A 24,027-nucleotide genomic window follows, 5' to 3' on the forward strand; every position below is an offset into this window, starting at 1 on the left:
GGGCCATTTGCTACATCAGCAACCCAAGAAATAACCTCAGCCCCCATATTGTGTATCTGCTGCCTTACTCAACCTGGAACAAAATAGACACGAGGCTCCATCTAGTGGTTTAATTGACAATTGACAGTCTCATAAATTTTCCAGCACTCAAAGATCTACATAGTTACCCTCTGAAAGGGTTTATATCCTCCTAAACCCACCCGTAATATTAAAAATCGAAGAGCAGAGCCTTTCTAATCAGCCATCTAACAAGACGGCTTAATGGCGACCTAAACCTCACCCTCCACCTCCCCTGGGTGCCTCTTTTTACTCCCCAGTCCCCGGACTTATCAGTTGCTGAGCTTTCTATACTCCAACCCCCCGCTCCGCTCCCCTCCACAAGAATACACTGCTGAAGACCCACTTAAACTCTTATAGCCTCCGAGGTCCCCCTCTCATGCGGAGATCGTCCGCTAAAACACCCAAAAAAGGAGGCCCAGATATCTCCCAACATTTCACCAGAGCCAATAAAGTGTACCAATGTGAGGACTCCCCCCATCCCAGTATCAAAACCATGGATAAGAAGCGCCCCTCTTCCCCCTCCCCCTCCACCAAGGAAGACATCCTAGCTCTCCGATCCCTCATCACTGACTTCAAAGATTCACTTGAAACCAAATTGGACAAGGCAGTTGCCTCCATCAAATCCGACATATCCTCTCTAGCCGCAAGAACCACCAAGCTAGAGTCCCGTCAAGACGGCCTCCAAAAGTCCATCAATGACACAAGCAGGGATCTTGACCACATCATCCTTGAACTTACCGACCTCCGCACCAAAAACGAGGACCTTGAAAACAGGGAGCGCAAAAATAATATCCGCATACGCAACATCCCCGAATCCATCACACAGGAAGCCCTCGAGCCTTACCTCCACAAACTCTTCTCCTTCTTATCCCCGGAAATTGGGCCTCGGAAAATTCAGCTGGAGAGAGCACATCGCGCCCTCCGTCCAAAACCCCGAGACAGTGACCCACCTCGGGATGTTGTCATCCGATTTTTAAGCTTCAAGGATAAAGAACTCATCCTCTCAGCAACCGCTACCGATGGGGTTTCCCCTTTAAACGCATCGTGGACCACAACGGTAAGACTGTTCTGATTAGAGACATGCGTGAATGTAAAGACCTGCTCTCTCATCTGGAAGAGTCCAATCCCCCCTCAGACGGAGCTCTACCCCCTCGTTAAACTTAACTTCCCCTTACAAACCCACTCAGGACTCTACTTCTGGGACTCAGCTATTTTTGCCTAAACAGTTGCGCACCCTACATATATCTGACATTGTTTAATATGTACCCCCACTCTGCCCAGAAATATATTTTTTTTTTATGAGTTCCTCACTTATGCCGTTAATTTTTACAGTTGTTCTTGTTCTCTTAATTTCTCCAGGAGACTGACCCGAGGCGTGGCGTGGTCTGGGGCGGTTCCGCGGAGTCATTGATAGCTGGACCCAACAAAGCTTACTCACCTAACCATATAGCCTACTTAGGCCTCATCGGGCTCCGCAGGCCGCCTCGCCCCCCGCTCGGGGCCTCCACCAGCATATAATGTTTTTTCTCAACATTTAATGTTTTCACTGTTAACTGCTGTATCTGTTTGATGTTTTATAACGTTTATTACTTCCTGCACCCAGGGGCTGTGATCTCCTTTCCACACGCCCTCCTAATCTCTCCCCCATATCCTATTCCACCCACCTCTCCCTGAGGTGACTCCACACACAAGGCTCTCACCTCCTCTGACTTCCTAGTCCCAACCACTGAGTACATCCTCCCATTGTTGAGGATTTGTACCCAGCCCCCAACTCCCCCCCCCCCCCGATTGCTACCCACTTCATTCCTCATTTTTCCGCATTCATCTTTCCACCCCCATTTAACATATATACCTCCTTCCCCTGACACTCTCAGCATCCTCCCCCCCATCTCTACCACCCCCCTCCAAACACTGTGCTCTACCGGTTTTCTCCTACATTCTCCCTGCTCCCCCCCTCCCACCACCTCCCCTAAACAACCATGCCACTTACAATAACCTCCATGAACGTAAAGGGCCTAAACACTCCCCAAAAACGATCCCTCCTATTTCGCAACATCAAGTCCCTGAAGGCCGATGTTATCCTAGTCCAGGAAACGCACTTCAGAGATCCCGGTCACCCTACCCTACGATCCAGACACTTCTCCACTGTGTTATACTCATCCAGTGCGACCAAACACAATGGTGTAGCCATTCTATTCCACAACAAACTTCCCTTCTCGGTAAACTCCGTGTTTAAAGACACAGACGGCAGATACATTATCGCGACTGGTCGGTTGGGCCCCACGGAAGTCACCTTCGCCAACGTATACGCCCCCAACACTGGTCAACAGCACTTTTTAAAAAAATTCTTTAACGTTTTACACAAAAAAAAGGTGGACCAATTATTCCTAGGTGGGGACTTCAACTGTGTCCTAGACCCAAGCCTTGACAAATCTCGTACCCAACCCCCCCCTAGGCCGGACCCACTAGCTCGTGCCCTGACAAAACATATTACAGAGACAAACCTCGTCGACACCTGGCGCGCTGTGAACCCTTGTGCCAGGGACTTCACTTTCTTCTCTCCTCCCCATCTTACACACTCACGTATTGATTTTATCTTCTGCTGCCCCTCAGCTTCTACCCAACTAATAGACTCCTCTATCATCCCCAACTCCTGGTCAGATCATTCCTTTCTCTCCTCTTCCTTTAATATCTTGGACTCCCCGACATCCAAGCCCTCCTGGCGTTTAAACTAAACCCTTCTAAAGATCCCGCTATTCCAATCCAAGATAAAAGAAGCCATACTAGATTATTTCTCCCTCAATAACACCGATCTGGGATGTACTCCATTAATCTGGGAAGCACACAAGTCGGTAATTCGGGGCCACATTATCAGCTACGCCTCCCACAGAAACAAAGACCAAAAACAAAAATTCCAATCACTCTTGGATCAAGTCGCCCTCCTTGACTCCCAACACAAGCGCTCCCCGACCAATGATAACTATAGGCGTCTCATCGAGGCAAAATCTACCCTCAATGCAATTCTATCAGAGAAAATAGACAAAACACTCCGCTGGACAAGCCAGCGCTTTTATGAGAAAAGTAATAAGGCTGACGCTTTACTATCCAACCAACTGAAAAACCGTAAAGCCCGATCGGCTATCCCAGCCCTTAAAAACTCGCTGGGCAATACGTGTTATCACCCCTCCGAAATCAATGCTGTATTTAAGGAATTCTACAAACAACTATACAATTCCTCTACACACCCCCCATCCTCCCTCACGTCTACATCACCCCCTGAATACCTGGCCTCATGCCCTCTCCCCGAAATAGATCCTAACACCTCTGCTAAACTTTGCCGCCCCATCTCCTCAGAAGAAATCGCGACAGCCCTCAAGTCCCAAAAACCCTCTAAAGCCCCAGGCCCAGACGGATTCCCCTTTTCGTACTACAAAACTTTCCAACAAACCCTCACCCCTCACCTCACCTCTACCTTTAACCGCATTCTAAACGGAGAATTCTTCCACCCGGACACCACAAGAGCCGTGATCACCGTCATACCGAAACCAGGTAAAGATCCCCAGTTGGCCTCGAGTTACCGCCCTATCTCCCTACTAAACACGGACCTGAAACTCTTCGCCAAAATACTCGCTAACAGACTCAACCCCCTCCTCCCATCCCTCATACACCCTGACCAAGTGGGCTTCGTCCCAACACAGCAAGCACTTGACAACACCAGAAGAACCATAAACCTGATCCACCATGTCAACACTTTAAAACTTCCATCCATACTATTGGCCCTAGATGCAGAAAAGGCCTTTGATCGGGTCTCCTGGTCTTTTCTAACCCACACACTCCAAAGGTTCGGGTTTCAGGGACAATTCTTACAAGCCATCCAAGCTCTGTACCATAACCCTTCCACATCAGTTTCTGCGGGAGGCATAACCTCCGACTCTTTCAGTGTCTCTAACGGGACAAGGCAGGGATGCCCACTCTCCCCACTCATCTTTGCTCTAATCATAGAACCCCTAGCCAGCAGAATTAGATCCAATCCCGACATCTCGGGAATTACAATTGGGAACTCCTCTTACAAAATCTCCCTCTTTGCCGATGACGTCCTCCTAACCCTAACCAACCCCTCTATATCTCTCCCCAACCTCTTCCAAGAACTCTCCCTTTACGGCAACTTCTCAGGGTATAAAATTAACCATGCTAAATCTGAGGCGCTCCCCCTCCACATCCCTAAACCCGCTCTTGATCTTCTTAAAGCCAACTTCGCCTTCTCCTGGCGCAGAGACTCTATAAAATATTTGGGTATCCACCTATCAAAAACCTACGCCAGTTTATACAAGTTCAATTATCCCCCCTCCTCCGAACCATTTCACAAGACCTCTCTCGGGGGGAAAACTCTTCATATCATGGTCAGGACGCATAAACGCTATTAAGATGTCCGTGCTCCCAAAGCTCCTCTACCTCTTTCAGACTCTCCCCATTGCTGTCCCCAGGAGAACCCTCGCCACCCTTCAGACATCCCTCTGTAAATTAATTTGGAACCACAAAAAAAAACCGTATTCGCCTTAACATTCTCTCCAAGCCCCCAACATCAGGAGGCCTAGGTCTCCCCCTCCTCTCCAAATACTACCACACCTCTAAACTCAGCCAACTTGTCGCTTGGCACTCTCCCCGGGATGTAAAAAGATGGGTCGACTTAGAAACTGACCTTGAAAAATTGCTCTCCGTCTCCTCTCTCCCCTGGATCCCGCGTCACCTGAGACCCACCACAGCCCTGGCCATACCCACAATTTCCCTCACTCTCTCTGTCTGGGACTCCCTATCCACCAAGCTCTTACTCACCTCATATCCCTCCCCACAGACACCTCTCTGGCAACACCCATCATTCCCCCCCGGCCAATCCCTCCACATGGCCTCTACATGGTCTTCAGCTGGAATAACACGCTTCAGTCACCTACACGACGGGAACACTCTGCTCTCCTTCGCTAACCTACAGGACAAACACCACCTCCCTCACTCCCTCTTCTATCAGTTCCTCCAAATCCGGAGCTTCATCTCGTCCTCACTATCCAAGACAGGCCCCCTTAGAAACCTCACTCCCATGGAATATCTATGTGCCCATAGACCTATGGATAAAGGCATCATCTCCCACCTTTACCACTCTGTCCTCACACCAGACAGCCCCTCACTAGAACCGCACGAAAAAGCCTGGGATTTAGACCTGGAAACCCCTCTGGGGGAGGACCCCTGGAAAACGATCAGACTAAACATCTCTAAATGCTCCATTAGTGTAGCTATTAGAGAAACCTCATACAAAATCTACACCAGGTGGTATCTGGTCCCAACACGCCTACACGCTATTTACCCATCCGTACCCAACTCATGTTGGCGCCAATGCGGCTGTGAAGGCACATTCTTCCACATGTGGTGGACCTGCCCACGCATTATGCCCTTTTGGTCTATGGTCCAGTCCGTCATAAACTCAACCTTGCCAGCATGCCCTCCTCTTTCCCCTGCCACGATGCTTCTGTGTGCCCCGGCCGACCAGTTGCCCACCCTCGCAAACAAATTGATTCTTCACATCACCTGTGCAGCCAAGTTACAAATTGCTAAGGCCTGGAAAAACCCTGCTCCCCCAACGTACCAAGAATTACTAAATCGAATCTGGTACGTCGCCAAAATGGAATACATAACCAGCCTCCAAAATAACACAGTGGAGAAGTTCCACAAAGTTTGGGACCCATGGTACACAACCAGAGGCATCCCTCTCCCGGGCCTTGCTTAAAACTACTCACTCTCGCCCCGCCCTCCCCTCAATCACTACCTCCCTCCGGGTCTCCCCGACCTTACAGTGCCCTAACCTGCATCAGCCTGTTCTTGCCCTCAGCTTTTCACTCACTTCCGCCACTCACCCCACCCCCCTACTCCCCTCCTGTATATCCCCCCCCCCACTTTCCCCCTCCCGCCCTACCACCAATCGTACATGGAGCCTACTCTCTGCCTAACCCCCCCACCACTCCTCTCATCCCCCCTCCCCACCAGTCCCTCTCCCCCCCTCCATCAACGCACCCCCCCCCCTACTTAGTTCTCAGTTGTATTTCTATTTGCAATAATCTATCTCTTGGGACCCCTTCGCAAACTGATCTGTTACACCGCCTCTTACTAAGCACCCGGTCCTAAGCTTAATCAGTTTCCAATGTTGACTGTTCTTGTAATTGCATCTGTTATTGTTTACATTCCTTCAATAAAATTATTTGAACATAAAAAAAATTGTGTCTGTGGCCTATTTAACATTGCTCCCTATTTGAAATCGTGTCCACTGGGTTGATCTGAAGGGAATTTAACATTGTTCCCTATGTGAAGTAGTTGAAATCGCACCCATCGCATCACGGCCGTTTTGGTTGTGCATGATGCGACCGACGCTATTTCAATGTAATATAGAAATTCAACGTTAAAACGTTGATCGCATCGGTCGCATCGCATGTGACAATAACGGCATGCGATGTACCTGCGACTACCTCGATGGGCGCCGTTCTAGGTAAAGAGTACCGGCATTTCTTGTACTCTGTTCGTGAAATCATGTCTTCTGTTGTTATTATTATGTGTGTTTCTTCTGTACTGGTGAACTATTGGTGACCCAGGGAGGTTGGGTCTGTATTCCTTCAGAGTGACCATCTGTAGAATCCTCTGAAGTTAAATTGTTAGATAAAATCTGAGACCCCTCATAAACGATGGTCCAGAAGAGAGGTCAGAGATTTTCTCCCTCCACCAGTTCAGATCTCTTATTAGTAATGGATGTTGCATTTTACATGATAAACTAATGTGTACCAATCACTTTGAAAACAGCAGACAAATTCTTCATGTAGAAGATCAATTATCTAGGGACCTTTACTAGGTCCAGCAGGGAAATGATCAAAATCCCAAGGGTGGGAGGGATGAGGGAGCCTGCAGGTATAACTGTTTCTCTTGTCCCTGTGGTTTTTGGTACTTCTAGGAGGAACAGCAGCTGGCTGGAAGCGAACCGTTTGATTCAGGTGGAGACCCCCTTACTACAGACCTGAGTTCTTGGGTGTAAGATACAGTTCTGTCATTTTTTAATTCCCTTTTATTTCTGAGTTGTATTTATTTTGTGTGCACTTTTAAAATCTTTGTAACCATTTTTATCACTAAAGCTCTGTAGTATTTTCCTGGAATAAATAATACATGTATCCAGATTCTGATTTTGCGTTCTGAGGACTTTAAGCCAAGGAAGAGCGGTCAACGTTACCCTTGTTTTTATACTGAATTGGGTGGTCAGGGGCAGCAAGGTGCTCCTTGTCCCTCTCTGCTTTTCCATCTCCACCTCCCAAGCTACCATCAATAAGAGTAACATTGAGGCCATAGATGCAACTTCCTTATCCCTCTCTGCTTCTCCATCTCCTAAGGCTGACATCACTAAACATAACATTGAGGTCATAGATGCAGCTTGCTTATCTCTCTCTGCTTCTCCACCTCCTAAGGCTGATATCACTAAGCATAACTTTGAGGCCATAGATGCAGCTTCCTTATCCCCTCTCTGCTTCTCCATCTCCACCTCCTGGGCTGACATCACTAAGCGTTACATTGAGGCCACTGACACAGCTTCCTTATCCCTCTCTGCTTCTCCACCTCCTAAGGCTGACATCACTAATTGTTACATTGAGGCCATAGATGCAGCTTCCATCCCTCTCTGCTTCTCCACCTCCTAAGGCTGACTTCACTAATTGTAACATTGAGGCCATAGATGCAGCTTTTTTGTCCAGCTCTGCTTCTCCATTTCCACCTCCTAAGGCTGACCCCTCTAAGCGTAACATTGAGGCTATGCTCATTCCTGCTGCCTGGCTGGTCTTCCTAACCAAGCATAGTATGTCCACCCTCCCTTTCTTACTAGTCCTACACTCTACCTACCCCCCCCCCCCCCACCACAATACAATTCAAGCTTCTCCTCTTTTCATTCTCACAAATCCCTCACCCACTTACATATCTGGCATCTCTCTTATACACTCCCACCCCCTATAAAGACACACAATCTCTCCTGCCAACTAGTTACTTCAACCCATTATCAATGCCGATAAATATATGATCAAAGAACAATAAGTGAAAAGCGTAGGTTACGTATTATGTCCGTAACCTGTGTACCCTTTATTCCTAGCTACGTGCGAACAAAACGTAGCGCAGCGTAGCGTACCTTTATCATGTATTATACACGGAAGAACCAATGCATTAATAGGAGATCCTTTCGCAATACTTTGTCTCTAATCTGCGAATACACTTTGAAGGACAATGTCCGTAATACACCTTATCGCTACTTGCGAATAATAGACGAGACCACAGTATAAAGGTGAGGAGATAGGAACTCCGTAAATAGTGTATTTAGTCCCTAATGGACAAAAGGGGATTACAGAAATAGGAAAAACACAGGGTAACACGTAATGCAATTGTCTAACAATGAATATACAAATCAAACTCTACTAGGGAAAGAAGACAGGCACAGAATACAATCAGCCACCAATACAATAAAGTAAATACAGGGAATGCAACCGTTTACCGTCTCAAATATGCGCAGCGCAGTCCGGTCGGAGCTCGCTATATTCAGATTGAACTATAGCCCGGTCAATGGTCAGGGAAAAGAAGCAGTGCCGAAGTGACCAAGGCCGCCCAGGGTCACCTAACTTATAGGGTCAGAAGGGGGAGGTCAAAGGCCATTCCTATTGGTCAGGGTTCGGATGTCAAGTCCTCTGTGATTGGGGCAAAGTATTACACCTGGTTTGGATAGGTGCAGGGGGAGTGAACTTTGGAGTCCTTTGTCTGTTGGCATCGTCGTCAGGGGTCGTAAATAGCAGCAAGAACTGGTTATTACTAGATTCTTTTGTCACACACATGTTAACAGAAATAGTCCTAGGAATATGGATTTTGTCCGTAATTATCGGACCGTATGAATTGCGAATTATTCGCAATGACCGGAATACTGCGCATGGGAAACGGAACGTAACGGTACCAAACATTATACAGACAGAAGTATGTAATGCTGACTAAACTATGTGTAGTGCTCTAATCCTTTAGTTAACTATATTTTATTTGGTGTAAGTATGGTATTATGAATTTATGTGCAAAAGTATGGCTGCGCTTCTGGTCCACTTTGTCACACAGACTCGCGTAAGTATACTTTATTTGCGCAACTCTGCGAACCAAAATGGCGGCCATACTATCCTAAAATGGCGTGTGTGCAACTCGACTTTAACAGTCCACCCTTTGACAGCAAATATAAAACTGTCACAGTACAAACATTTTTCATAACACAGAAATTCATAATCCTAACAGAGAAATTGGGATCAATGAATTAAACATATAAGGGGAGTAAACCATCTGCTCTTTGGCCGATCCCGGATCATGGATAAATGAGGGGCCGCATTTATTGAACAATCTACTCAGGGTGATGAAGGATAATGTACAATTTTTGGGATAAAAATAAAAACAAGGGAGGTTACAACATATACATTTTTACAAACATGATATCTTTTAGTGGGTGATGGTTTCAATTCTAGGGTCATATACCAAACCCTGGTCTTCCTCTGCATCCCTCGTTCTTACACTCATGATTTCAGTACGTTTTGTCTTTCCCCGGGTCACCATTTTGACACATTTAAACAATAACACAAAGACTATGATGGCACCACCGATACAGAGAAGGAGTTTTCCGATATTAGCTATGATTCCTTGCGCCCATTCTCCTAAACCAGAGAACCAGTGCATTGGGTTCAACCAGGAGGTCCATTCGCTGACCTTATCACCTATTTCTGCCAGGCTGATATTGTGTTCCCTTCTAAATTCCCATTTAAGCTGAAGAATCTCATCCATCCGATGATCGATGATTTCTTCTGGGTCTTCAGTATTGTTGGTGATGTAGGTACAACATTTCACCCCAAACTGTGTGGAGAGGGTGACACAATATCCTCCTGTCATGGCTGTCAGATAGTTCAACACCATCCAATGTTGAACTAGCTCTCTTTTATATGCTTGTAGCTCTCTCCCAGTGTATCTGAAGGTGTCATCATAAATCTCAGTGATGTTATCTACCAAGCTTGCTAGTGCTTGGATATACTTAAAATGTATGACTCCCCTGGCGGTATGGGTAAAGTCTAACGCAATGAGGAGTTGGATACAGAATGATTCGTGTATCAATTCAGAAGCTAGGGGTTCCTTCTTGATTGTTAAATCCCTTTTGTGGATTTGGTCATAATGGGTATGAGTGTAAGGAGGAGGTATACCTTTGTGTATGCTTACCATTTCATCATGTGTAAGGGTCATTACTTCGGGTAACACTCTACCTAAATAACAAATTCCAACGTAGTTCATGGAGAGCCATTTGTACGCCCTTCTACCACAAATATAATAAACATCGTCAGGGAGAAAATAAGGGACAGAATATTTCATGATTTTATCACACACTATCCATAAGAACATTCCCGTCCCCGTCCCTGACCTGTTCCTCACAGGTTTCTGGTTGTAAGGTCATATTACAATAACCGGTGGATACTCTGCCGGCCATCACTTTATTTTTCTTCACAGTGTAAACATATTTATAGTGTCTTCCACTGGTGCGGATCTTTAATAACAATTCCTTATCAATAGGCTCTCCATCTGGACGCTGGGAGTAAGTTATCGTCTGGTTGTGCCATGTCACTTCCCAAGTACCAATCGTTCTGGAACTAGAGAAGTTCATACATACCAGGGACTTATCCACTTGGTATGGGTGTAATCTAAGACTAGGGGACCTGGTATACAGGTATCTCTTATCCAGTGGCCTCCCTTTAGTTAAGACGCTTATCTCAGAGATATTTAGCGGGTATGGGACTAGGCCTACACTACTTCTTTTATGTAGTACTTGTGAACACACCCAGCATTCTGTTTGGTTTAAGACCTTACCCACTAGTGAGTGGTAATCACTCAAGGGATGTCGGCTCGTAGTTGCCTTACCCATCGACTGACATCGCTGGATGCCTTCTTCTTCCATTTTTGGCTGACAATATCTACAAACACAGTACTCACCAGACAATAACTCATCACATTGCCCTTGAACTACGTTTTCCTCATACCTTTTACCCTCTCCTGTTATGGGTAAAGTATCAAGCTTGATTAGGGATTCTACTTCACCCTGATCTGGGTCCATTAGTACACTGTCAGAACTCCGCTCCGATCGCTCTAGAGTGTGGCAGCCGCCGAGTATCCTTGAGTGAAGAAGAGGAAACAGGAAGAAAACAAAGAAATAGAAATATAACCATGAACCTGTTGCTTGGAGTCCTTCCATCATCTCTACCAGGGGTCTTTTATTGCTCTGCTCTTTAACTTTTGCTCGTACAGGTTGCTTGACCTTAGCTGCCTTTCAGTCTTCCCGGAACAATGCCTCTAGCGATATTTCTTCTCTTTCGCTCTCTGCACAAGGGACCTCCGGGTTACTGGCTTTCTTGCAGTGGGACGAATGTATCCAAGTCTCTCTCTCTGCGACTTTAATTGATGTAGTGCTGGTCAACAAAACTTGGTACGGTCCTTCCCAACGGTCTATCAAACAACCTGAGCGTTAGAAATTTCGGATCATAACAAAGTCTCCTGGTTTAAGATTATGACAGTTCTCAATAGGCATGTCAGGTGTCAGTAAATTCAGTTCCTTTTGTTGATTCCTCAGCTGTTTGTTTAGCTTTAGGATATATTGTACAGTTAGCTCATTGTTACACTTGAGATCATCCTGTGGGTCTATCATGACGTGTGGCTGCCGACCAAACAATATCTCGAAGGGGGACAAGTTGAGCGGAGCTCTGGGAGTGGTCCTAATGCTATACAGCACAATAGGCAGTGCCTCTGGCCATAACAACCCTGTTTCAGCCATAACTTTTCCCAATTTACATAGAAACATAGAATTTGACGGCAGATAAGAACCACTTGGCCCATCTAGTCTGCCCCTTTTCATTTGTTCTTAATAGTACCATTCATTCTCTCAACTTTGGCGCTCGCTTGGGGTCGATATGGAGTATGAAGTTTACTATTAATTCCCAGGAGTTTACACATGATTTGGAAGACCTCTCCTGTGAAATGAGTGCCTCTGTCACTCTCGATGACCTTTGGGATACCATATCTACAGACAAACTCTTGACATATTTTCTTAGCTGTAAAGGAAGCAGTGTTGGAGGCAGCGGGGAAAGCCTCCACCCAGCTGGAAAACATATCAACACATACTAACACATACTTCAAATTTCTACAGGGTGGTAACTGTATAAAGTCGATTTGTATTACCTGGAAAGGGCCTTCTGTAGGAGAGATGTGGGATGGCTCTGTTGGGATGGCTTTTCCAATGTTCTTCCTCAAACAGGTGAGGCATAACATTGCCACTCTACCTGCTTGAGAAGCGAACCCTGGTGCACACCAGTAGGCCTTTACCAGCTTGCACATACCTTCCTTCCCAAGATGTGTCAGCCCATGGGCCGCCTCGGCTAGACTAGGAAGGTATGCCCTGGGGGCCACTGGTTTCCCGTGTCCATCTCTCCAAAGTTCGGTGGACTCTTGGCCACATCCCTTCGACTTCCATACTGCTCTCTCCTGTGGGGAACACAAATTCTGCATGTCTATCAGTTTTGATGTGGATACCATGTTAAGTGTACAGAGGTTTGTAAGATGGGTAGAAATATTTACAGGGCATGCGGCCCTTTTCGCTGCCTCATCAGCGCGGCTGTTACCAAGGGACACTGGGTCCTTCTCTGACGTGTGAGCTTTGCACTTAATAACAGCCACTCTGTCTGGAAGCTGGATAGCTCCCAGAAGTTTTCTAATATATGTCGCATGCGCCACTGGTGTGCCAGCCGCCGTCATGAAATTTCTGAGGCGCCATAGGGCTCCAAAATCATGTACTACTCCGAAAGCATATCTGGAGTCGGTATATATGTTAACTGATTTTCCTTTGGCCAGTTCACATGCTCTGGTCAGTGCCACCAGTTCCGCTACTTGTGCTGAGTGAGGTGGTCCTAAGGGTTCAGCTTCCACAATACCTTCTCCATCTACTACCGCGTAGCCTGTGCACAGCTCTCCCGTCTCCGTTTGTCTATGACAGCTACCATCAGTGAATAAGGTTATGTCTACCTCACTTAATGGGCTGTCGCTTATGTCAGGACGTGCTGTAAAGGTCTGATTCAGGTAGGTCATACAGTCATGTTTGTCCTCACCTTCACTAAACTCTGCCTTACCATATTCAGCAACATTCCCATTTACTTCCACCCTTTGTGCCTTGGAGGGCACATGAGGTAGGAATGTGGCTGGGTTTAGTGTGTTGCATCTTTTTATGGTAATATTTACTGGGGCCATCAGCGCCAGTTCCCACTTGGTGAACCGTGCTGAGGACACATGTCGTGTTTGGGCAGAATTTAGGAGGGCAGAGACAGCATGGGGAGCATGAACAGTTAAATCGTGTCCCAACACCACATCCTCACTCTTGCTTACTAGTTGTGCTATTGCAGCTACGCTTCGTAAGCAAGTTGGGAGTGAGCGTGCTACTGTGTCCAATTGGCCACTGTAGTACGCTACTGGTCGGTTGGCATCACCATGTTTTTGGACAAGTACTCCTGCCGCACACCCAGCTGATTCTGTTCCGTACAGTTCAAAGGGTTTCCCGTAATCTGGCATTCCCAGTGGTGGGGCCTTTGTTAGGCTCACCTTTAGTTCCTCGAAAGCCAGCTCAGATTCCTCAGTATGAGAGACCCGGTCTGGCTTAGTTGAGGAAACCATCTCTTGTAGTGGTAATGCCAGAATAGAGAATCCTGGGATCCAATTGCGACAGTATCCACACATGCCTAGGAACGTACGGATCTGGTGCTGGGTCTGTGGCAGTACCATGTTTTGAATCGCTTGGATTCGGTCATCAGTGAGGTGTCTCAGCCCTTGGGTAAGGCAGTGGCCCAGATATTTAACCCTGGTCTGACATAATTGTAGCTTATTCTTTGATACTTTATGTCCTGTTTCTGAGAGATGCATCAGCAGCTGTCGAGTGTCATCTACTGATGACTCCAGTGACTCAGAACACAACAACAAGTCATCGACATATTGTATTAGTATCGAACCACTCATAGGTTGAAAGGATTGTAAACAATCATGCAAGGCCTGGGAGAAGATGCTGGGGCTGTCTATGAATCCCTGAGGGAGTCGAGTCCAGGTATACTGTACTCCTCTGTAGGTAAAGGCGAACAGATATTGGCTGTCAGGGTGTAAAGGGACAGAGAAAAACGCAGAACACAAATCAATAACTGTAAAATGTGTACAGTGAGGTGGGATTGGCTCTCAACTACTTTGTTTACCCCTCTTAGATCCTGCACTTGTCTGTAGCCCCTCCCCCCACTCTTTTTCACAGGAAAGATGGGACTATTGGCCGTGCTGGAAGTTCTAACTAAGATTTCTTGTTGGAGCAATCGTTGGATCACTGGGTATACGCCTAGTTCGACTTCAGGTTTTAAAGGGTATTGTGGTATTTTTGGGGCTATCCTGCCTTCTTTTAAATGGATCTCTACTGGAGCTACATTTGCCATCAACCCAGCATCCTGTCCATCTTTAGTCCAAAGGGAACTCTGTATTTGTGCTGTAATTTCAGCTACCCTAGATGGATTCGATTCTACAACAGTCGAATACAACATTAGCCTCTGAGGACTGTCCAGCATATCTTGCACTTCTTGTGCAAGATCTCTAGGAGTGTCCAGAAATTCCCCATCGGGGGTGCAATAGATGACACATCCCATTTTACATAGTAAATCTCTACCCAGGAGGTTAGTTGGGGCCGCTGCAGCCAACAGGAAAGAATGTTTGGCATGCAGGGGCCCGATTGTAACTTCTGCTGGTTTCGTCAGTGGGTAATGTTGCACTTTTCCTGTTACCCTAATTGCTGCTATTGATTGATCAGTGAAACCCAAATGAAGGGGAGTGTTGAGAACAGATCTGGCCGCCCCTGTATCAACCAAAAAGGTTTGTCTTACTCCAGCTATATCAACCTTTACCTGAGGTTCCTCTCTAAGGTGTTGTGTCAATCTAACTGGCTGTAGGATACAGGTATGACCTGTTTCCTATTGTCTTACCTGGGTTGCCCTTAGTACGGTGTCAGCCATCAGATGGGGAGGAGGCATGTTGCGTGACCTGTCTGTCTCCTCCCATTGTCTAGGGGCTGGGTATCTCCGTGTCTCACCCTGGTGAGATTCCCAGTCTCGCCTATGTGTTTTGTATTTCCTGGGGTTTCCTGATTTGCAGTGTTTGGAGTAGTGTCCTTCCTTATTGCAGTTGTAGCATACCACGGGTTTTCCCCCTGTGTCTCTAGTGTTTGGTTGGTATACGGCTTTATTTGGGACATTTGCAAAAGCTTGGATGCTAACCATCATCAATTTTAATTTGCAGCTCTATGTGTTTCTTTATGTTCCAGTCATGGTCCATGGCAGATTCCCGTAGGGCATCTACTGTCATACCACGCCAATTTGGGAAAGATGTCTGAACTCTAACTCTCAGATTTTCTCTAAGCCCTTCCACTAGCACAGAGACAATCATCTCCCTCAGGTGGGGGTTGTCCTTAGGCTCGGAGACACCAGTGTATTTTGATACCGTTTGCAAGGCCCTGGAGAAATAATCACCAGCGGATTCACCATCCTTTTGTTTGATGGTGAATATCTTGCTATATTCCACTGCCGCAGGAAAATATACCCCCAACTGCAAGTTTATTAGGCGTATATTTTCCTGGTTGACCTCATCATTTATTTCCTTGTCTCCTCTCAACCCGCTATTCTGAATAAATTTCAGGGTATCGATGTGAGTAGGGAGACAGGCCCTCAACATGATTCTCCAATCCTTGTTGGTGGGTTCATCAGAGTTTCCCAGATCCCTTACAAATTTCTGGCTCAATGCCAGATCTTTCCTAGGATCAGGGAAATCTGAAATGATGGACCGCAGTTCTAACCGTGTCCATGGATTTAACATGGTCATCTTTCTGGTAGGTATCACACCCTCTCTGTCTGCCTTACCATAAGGAACCTCCAGTGTACGTACTGGGTATGTTTGCACCACATCCGCATTACTGGGTCCTGGTATGGGGTTGTCTGTGTCTGTGCTGTGTAGTGCTTTCTTACCTGAGTCCACAACTACGCTGTTGGCATCAGCCGTCTCCTCTTCCTGTGCTGGAGCCCCAGCAGCAGGTTTTGCTGGTTCAGCCTTTCCTTCAAGTATGTTAATTGCATGGGAGACGGCCGATGTCAACAGCAGATCGTTTTCCTCTCTGGTTTCCTTGTAAGGGGATAAAACAGGGTACAAGTTAGTAATGGTTAAATCTTTACTTATGTTTTGTTTAGCAGTTATTAACCCCTCTGGCACATATGGAGGTGGGGGAGCGGTTGCGGTTGCATTCCTGCTGCAGGTGATTGTATCTGTTATTGCTAGACATCCTTCCTTCTGCCACAACTTAAGAATTTCAATGTGCTTCACTCTCTTCTTACGACAGGAGAGTAGACATATCTCATCTTTTACTGCGGATAAGATTTCTGGATCAAAGCTACCAACACTGGGAAATTCTAACTTGCTGCCCTGTGTCATCTTTTTCCATTTCTTTTGGTTAACAACTGCTCGTTCACCGTGCTTACTGCACATTATGAAAGCTGCCGACCCTTTAGGTCGACTAGATTCCTCCCTAACTAGCACGGCATCCCTGTGTGACCCGTTATTACCCATGGTTACAGGAATAAACGTTCACAGCTAGTAGACACCGGTGGGTCGTTTATCCGTGAGTTGCTCCCAAAACACTCCTCCTCAGCGACCTAAAACGCTTCCGCACTTAAGCGTGACGCAAAGGCTACGAGGTTGTAATACTCAATCACCAAGTCTTTCGGCTAGTAGCGAACTACTAGTCAACTTGCAAGGTGCGGCCAAATTTTTCCAGAACACAACAAAACTTGTTTTTCCTGTATCCTCAAAAACTGGTATTTCTAAAGCAGCTGATCAGATCACTGGGTTCCGATTTAGCTTCTTGTACCCTCCCGGTGGATCAAAATAGGTAGGTCCACGGAAGGGGCAGTTCCTATGGGCACGTCGTCACGTGCACCTTGTCCTACACCGGACTGTCCTACACCGGACTGCGCTACTACGCTGAGTCGTGTCGTCACACACCCGTTCACCCAATGATTGTTTCACACTGGGCGCTATTTACACCTTGGTTTTACGCTTAAACTTGAAATATTTCTGTACAGAAAAATCTTCCCAGGTTGGTAGTTTCTCACTAGATACTTATGCAGGTATAAATCCCTTTTAATGGCTATAGGAATCTATTAAAATAATGTTTGAGTTGCTTGTTTTTTTTGGGAAAATGAACAATAAAAGAAAAACTTATTTTCTCTTATTAATCACCGCTTTATCCACAGTATGTTACTATGCTGTTTTAAATAAAGCTAGTGATTAAAATACTGTTCACCTTTGGGTTCCTATGTGTGCTGCATGTGCAGTGCCAGTGAACAGCCACGTATGTACGTGCGTTTATTAAACCTGTTCACAGGCCGCCGATGAATCGGCCACCCACGTGTTCTATAGTGTATTTGCAAGGTTGCGCTCGGGTTTCGCTATACGCAGTAATTGCGCATAAATATGGAATAAATCCCTTAACTCCGTCCGAAAGTTACGTATAAAGATGCGAAATAAATCCCGCACTCAATCTGTAAATTACGTACAAAGATGCGAAAATTTCTCAATGTAAGCACGTGCGCGCGCACCTTGCGTAATACACAATAGACGCTTCACGTTACTATAAAAGGCCCAGAACTTATCGCCACGTGGCGGAGTCCCTGGCCCTGTAGTAACTAACAATAAAGTTATAGTTTTGCACAGAAGGGATCCTCTATGTACTATAATAAACACAGGCCTTTGTCTCCATGTGTGCGAACCTTATCGCACGTGGCACATATACTGTAATGAACAAGCAACTCAAGACACTATACCCCGTTAAACTACTTGTGGCAGGCAGAAGTACAGTTTACTAAACACTTAAATATACTTTAAAACACGTGGCTTAATGTTTCCCTGGATTTCCCTTATTGTACTTCGGGTTCAAACGCTAGCACCTCTCGAACCCTGCACCGCCGCGGACTTGGCCCCTCCAGCAATGGATAATAATCACTTCCACCCTTTTGCTGGTATAGGTCAAGCCGCGCGTTTGAAACAGAGTTATAGAGTGTGAAACGGCCGGACGCCAGCCCCCAATTATCAATGCCGATAAATATATGATCAAAGAACAATAAGTGAAAAGCGTAGGTTACGTATTATGTCCGTAACCTGTGTACCCTTTATTCTACGTGCGAACAAAACGTAGCGCAGCGTAGCGTACCTTTATCGTGTATTATACACGGAAGAACCAATGCATTAATAGGAGATCCTTTCGCAGTACTTTGTCTCTAATATGTGAATACACTTTTAAGGACAATGTCCGTAATACACCTTATCGCTACTTGCGAATAATAGACGAGACCACAGTATAAAGGTGAGGAGATAGGAACTCCGTAAATAGTGTATTTAGTCCCTAATGGACAAAAGGGGATTACAGAAATAGGAAAAACACAGGGTAACACGTAATGCAATTGTCTAACAATGAATATACAAATCAAACTCTACTAGGGAAAGAAGACAGGCACAGAATACAATCAGCCACCAATACAATAAAGTAAATACAGGGAATGCAACCGTTTACCGTCTCAAATATTCAGATTAAACTATAGCCCGGTCAATGGTCAGGGAAAAGAAGCAGTGCCGAAGTGACCGAGGCCGCCCAGGGTCACCTAACTTATAGGGTCAGAAGGGGGAGGTCAAAGGCCATTCCTATTGGTCAGGGTTCGGATGTCAAGTCCTCTGTGATTGGGGCAAAGTATTACACCTGGTTTGCATAGGTGCAGGGGGAGTGAACTTTGGAGTCCTTTGTCTGTTGGCATCGTCGTCAGGGGTCGTAAATAGCAGCAAGAACCGGTTATTACTAGATTCTTTTGTCACACACATGTTAACAGAAATAGTCCTAGGAATATGGATTTTGTCCGTAATTATCGGACCGTATGAATTGCGAATTATTCGCAATGACCGGAATACTGCGCATGGGAAACGGAACGTAACGGTACCAAACATTATACAGACAGAAGTATGTAATGCTGACTAAACTATGTGTAGTGCTCTAATCCTTTAGTTAACTATATTTTATTTGGTGTAAGTATGGTATTATGAATTTATGTGCAATAGTATGGCTGTGCTTCTGGTCCACTTTGTCACACAGACTCGGGTATGTATACTTTATTTGCGCAACTCTGCGAACCAAAATGGCGGCCATACTATCCTAAAATGGCGTGTGTGCAACTTGACTTTAACACCATTAATGCTTTCATTATTTTGCCTGCTGTGCACCTCTGGAATTATCCACCTCCTTACATAAGATCAGAGTGCTCTCAAGACCCCAGTTTTCCCCAAACCCAGAAAACTCTGTACTTATATGTTAGTTGGGCGCCCACTAAGCTATTTGCTTAGTGGGCTATTCTGCGTAGAGAAATCTCATCGCATGGGCCATTTTAAGGGGCATCCGATGTGGTTTTCCTATGTAATTTATTCACTGCTCTCTCAGCCCCAGGGGATCACATTGCATCGCACCTCCCGCAAAATCACATGCGATGCAATTTTATATAGTGTACAATGCCATGACATTAGGTATACAATAATAGCATTGTATGACATACAATGATGTTTTAGGCACCCCCCACTATCCACGCCACCCCGAAGCGTGGCGAGTGGCGGCGGAACGCGTCCTCTGACCTTTTCATACCCCAACTATCCACGTCGGCATGGAGTTGACTTTATATAGTGTGGCGAGCCCCGCGGATTACTTTACATGTATTCTGCTCGCCACACTTCGGGCTCGGTGGGTCGCTGCGCTCGCCACACTATATAAAATCAACTCCACACCGACGTGTATAGTGGGGGTAAAAATAGGTTGGAGGACGCTTTCCGCTGCCGCTCGCCATGCTTCAGGGTGCCGTGGATAGTGGGTGGATGCCTAAAACCTCATTGTATGTCATACAATGCTATTATTGTATACCTAATGTCATGGCATTGTACACCCTCTAAAATCGCATCGCATGCGATTTTACGGGAGGTGCGATGCGATCCCCCGGGGCTAAGAGCAGTGAATAAATTACATAGGAAAATCGCATCGCATGCCCCTTAAAATGGCCCATGCGATGCAATGCGATTTCCCTAAGTAACCGTACGTATGCTAATTGGGCGCCCAACTAACAAATAAGTACCGACAACTCTCACCCTAACCCTCTGTCACATGGTCACTGTCTACGCCACCTGTGTCACCCCTGTAGTATGTAAGCTCTTACGAGCATGGGACTTCCCCCCCCCCATAAGCTTCACCTCATCTACTATACTTCTTATATCAGCACAAAATGCTAGCTCTCTGCCACCCTGCTGCTTATGTCGGTGTTATTACTACTTCCTATATCAGCACACAACACTAGCACTCTGCCGCGCTGCTGCTTATGTCGGTGTTATGACAGCTGATGCAGTCACGTTTATATACCATGTACTTGTCCTACATTGTTTTCTCCTGTGTTTATGTAATCAGTTATGTGCTGTGGATTCCTAATGATGCCACATAAATAAACGATAATAATTATTTTATTAATATATCGCTAGCAGAATCCGTTACGCCTTATTGCACCACAGACTTGAGGACGACAGCTCACTCCTTCCCAGGGCAAGTATTATTTAGTCCTTAATGATTATTAATAACGAGCAGAAGTGGGACAGTAGTGTTGCAGGGACTACGGCAGAAGCAGCGGCTCGCTCAGACGGGGGTCCTTGTGAAGCCGTTCCTCCATAGACAGGTACTTCTGAGGGGTGAGTTCCTTGTATCTGAGGAGAGAGATATAAAATCAGACATGCACCAGACCTGCCTGTAGGTGCTGTATTAGACCCTGGATATGGGAAGGGGCCCCCTATCTTCGCAGTAGCGCACGCAGGGGGGGTTTCTGAGTACCCAGAAACCCCCCCAGGAGTCTAAGAGCCCTAGGCTGAAAGCTGAGGGTCCCCTCTTTCCATGGGTACCAGAATTGTAAAAATCGGCCCTTCGGAACCGGATATATCTGACTTCAAAGCAGTGGTCCCCATCCAAGCCTGTTAATTGTTATTCCCAGTCAGATATTTCAGGTTCTGTCTGACAGAGTTTTTCTGAGGGTATATTCCAAAAGCTGGGACTCTCCCCCTTTGATGGACACTAGTAGCTTGTCTCTACTATTCCCAGAACCAGAGATATCAGCCTTCCAGCAGCTGGTTACTGCTACAGCTCCACACACCTGGTATGTAGTTTTATATACTCGTTGGCAGATTGCTCTGCCTCCTGAACTCTGATCCCCTAGTCCCCAATACCGTTTGGTAGGTGGGATTCTCTAGTTTTTAATTCCATTAAAATCTAAGAAATCTATTTCCGGGAACTGGAGTTATCTGAGGTCAAGCAAGCTGTCCTACCACCAGAAAATTATGAATAATGAGCCCACTCCACTATACACCCCTCCTCTGCATATTAAACATCCTCTACCACCCTGGAAGTTATGTATCAGGACCCCTTCATTCAGCCCAATGCCCCCTTCTCCCACTCCATCTCCCACCATCTGTGCAGTAAAGGGGCAATTAGTGGAAATGACTGATCCAGGCCCTACATGCAGAGCGGTTGATATAATACCCCCTACCACCCGCAGGAGGATCGGTAGGGGCACCAATACATTGCTATGCCTAGGGGTCTACACTGCTGTTGACACCCCTGTATATATATATATATATATATATATATTTATTTTTTTATTATTATTATTATTATTATTATTTATAAACATTTGGTCTATCTATAATACTTTAAATGACCCGGCATATACTGGGTCACCTAAGTGTCCATCTCCGTGCTTTGCTCCGCCCCTCTGGAAACCCCCTTCTGAAAATCCTGCGTTTGCCACTGCTTCAGTAGCCCACCTAAATGTTTTACCTGTCCCTATGACAATGCTAGGCCTTACTACAGCCAGGAGGACACCTGGGTTACGGGGATGTCACCTGTTCAGTCGGCTCTCCAGGATGTGGATACGGAACATGGCCTCTGAGCAATACTCCATGTAAGTGTCCTCGTCATCCTTGCACATGGACAGTTGGTTCTGCTGGTACCACCGCTGCTTCTTCTGCAGCTCCTGAGTTTCCTGGGAAGGAGAGAAAACCTTTAAATTATGTGGAATCCCAGAGACATCTGGGGCCAAATGTAATGGGGTGAGAGTTTCAGAAAGTGAGAGATTTTGGGAAAGTTTTCCCTTTTTTTTTTAAAGCAGCAATCAATTTTATGGCAAAATCAACCTGGTTTTGCAGTGCAATTGATTGCTGCTTTAAAAAAATGGGAACACTCTCCCAAAATCTCTCACTTTCTGAAACTCTCACCCTATTACATTTGGCCCCTGGTGTCTGCATCACCACCTCCATAGATCTCTGTAAGGTGCCCATACCCCTGCTGCAGGGCCTTCAGTAATAGAAGCAGCACTCAACCCTCCTGCGGGACCGTTGGTAACAGAAGCAGCATCCGCCCCTGCTGCGGGACCGTCGTAGCTCTGTAAGCACAATATGGAGGGTTCCCTACTGGGATTGGACTATGAACAGAGCCATGCGCCATGTGCCTGCAATGACAGACCATGGACTCTGACCATCACGTGTAGTGCCACTGAGCTGGGGTATAATAATTACTACGGTCAGTAGATATATTGGGTGAGATTTAATGCCACCCAAGTTCAGTGGTAGTGCGAGCTGTCAGCCGAATACGAACGTTTTTTTAAAGTGAAATTAACATACAAGGCTTGGTTTTGCCTTGTAAGTTAATTCCAATTTAAAAAACGTCCTAGTTTGGCGGACAGCTCGCACTGCCGCTGAACTCGGGCGCCATTAAATCTCACCCATTGTGTTAGCCACTTACCAAAACTGTGCTCCAGCTGGATAATCTGGAAAACATGCCCTGTTAGGGTTCCATGAGAAACCTGCTTTATGGATTTACTGTTCCTCTCCTGGCATCTGCACTGTGTGAGGGACACAGGGCACCCAGGAGACAGAATGGAGCTGAGGACTATGCTACTGTGCCGGCTCTGGCTGTCCGTAGCCTCAGTTACCTTTTCAAAGCGAGCCTGAATCAGATTTGCTTTTTCTATTAGGCGCTGCTTCAGGACGTCCTTCACTTGGTGAGCCTGCCCGCGTGTCAGCCTCTCGGGTTCTCCTACCTGAGCCAGGGACGGTGCCAGGTAATCGGATTCCAGCACCGCACATAGTTTCTGCTCCTCATGCAGAGAGCGCGTCTGTGAAAGGGGAATAACACTGCATTAACGAAAGACACTATGTGCATGGAACAGATCCAACCCAGGTCCCCTAGATTCTCATCACAGCTTCCCTCTGCTCCTTACTCTTCTCATTTCTGTCTGTGTCATATATGGAAACCGTGAGCTGCGGATCTGCCTCTTCCTGAGAGCGAGCGGCAAGGACACCTAGTACCTGCCATGGGGGAAGGGGGGAATGACAGAGAATAATGTCTTGTCACCGTATACTGCCCGCACCTTACATAGTACATGTAACTGTCATATATGGTAACCGTGATCTGCCTCTTCCTGAGAGAGCGGAGGGGACACCTAGTACCTGCCATGGGGGGGGGGGGGTACAGATAATAATGTCTGGTCACCGTGTCTGCACCTTACATAGTACATGTAACTGTCATATATGGTCAACGTGATCTGCCTCTTCCTGAGAGCGAGCGGAGAGGACACCTAGCACCTGCCATGGGGGGAACAGAATAATGTCTGGTTACCGTGTCCGCACCTTACATATTACATGTAACTGTCATATATGGTAAACATGATC

The 24,027-nt window shown here is 46.3% G+C and overlaps 1 long non-coding RNA gene across 1 annotated transcript; it reads right to left on the bottom strand.

Annotated features, from left to right (window-relative positions):
* Positions 1-20,757: 20,757 nt before the first annotated feature.
* Positions 20,758-23,738, bottom strand: LOC146045718 (uncharacterized). The gene is made up of 3 exons (XR_014465573.1): positions 23,289-23,738; positions 22,201-22,340; positions 20,758-21,012 (listed from the first exon to the last, which is right to left on the bottom strand). It is a non-coding gene; the product is annotated as an uncharacterized LOC146045718 (long non-coding RNA).
* Positions 23,739-24,027: the final 289 nt, after the last annotated feature.

The sequence above is a fragment of the Crinia signifera genome, chromosome 11 (genome assembly GCF_055691185.1).
Source record: "Crinia signifera chromosome 11, ASM5569118v1, whole genome shotgun sequence".
Lineage (NCBI taxonomy): Eukaryota > Metazoa > Chordata > Amphibia > Anura > Myobatrachidae > Crinia > Crinia signifera.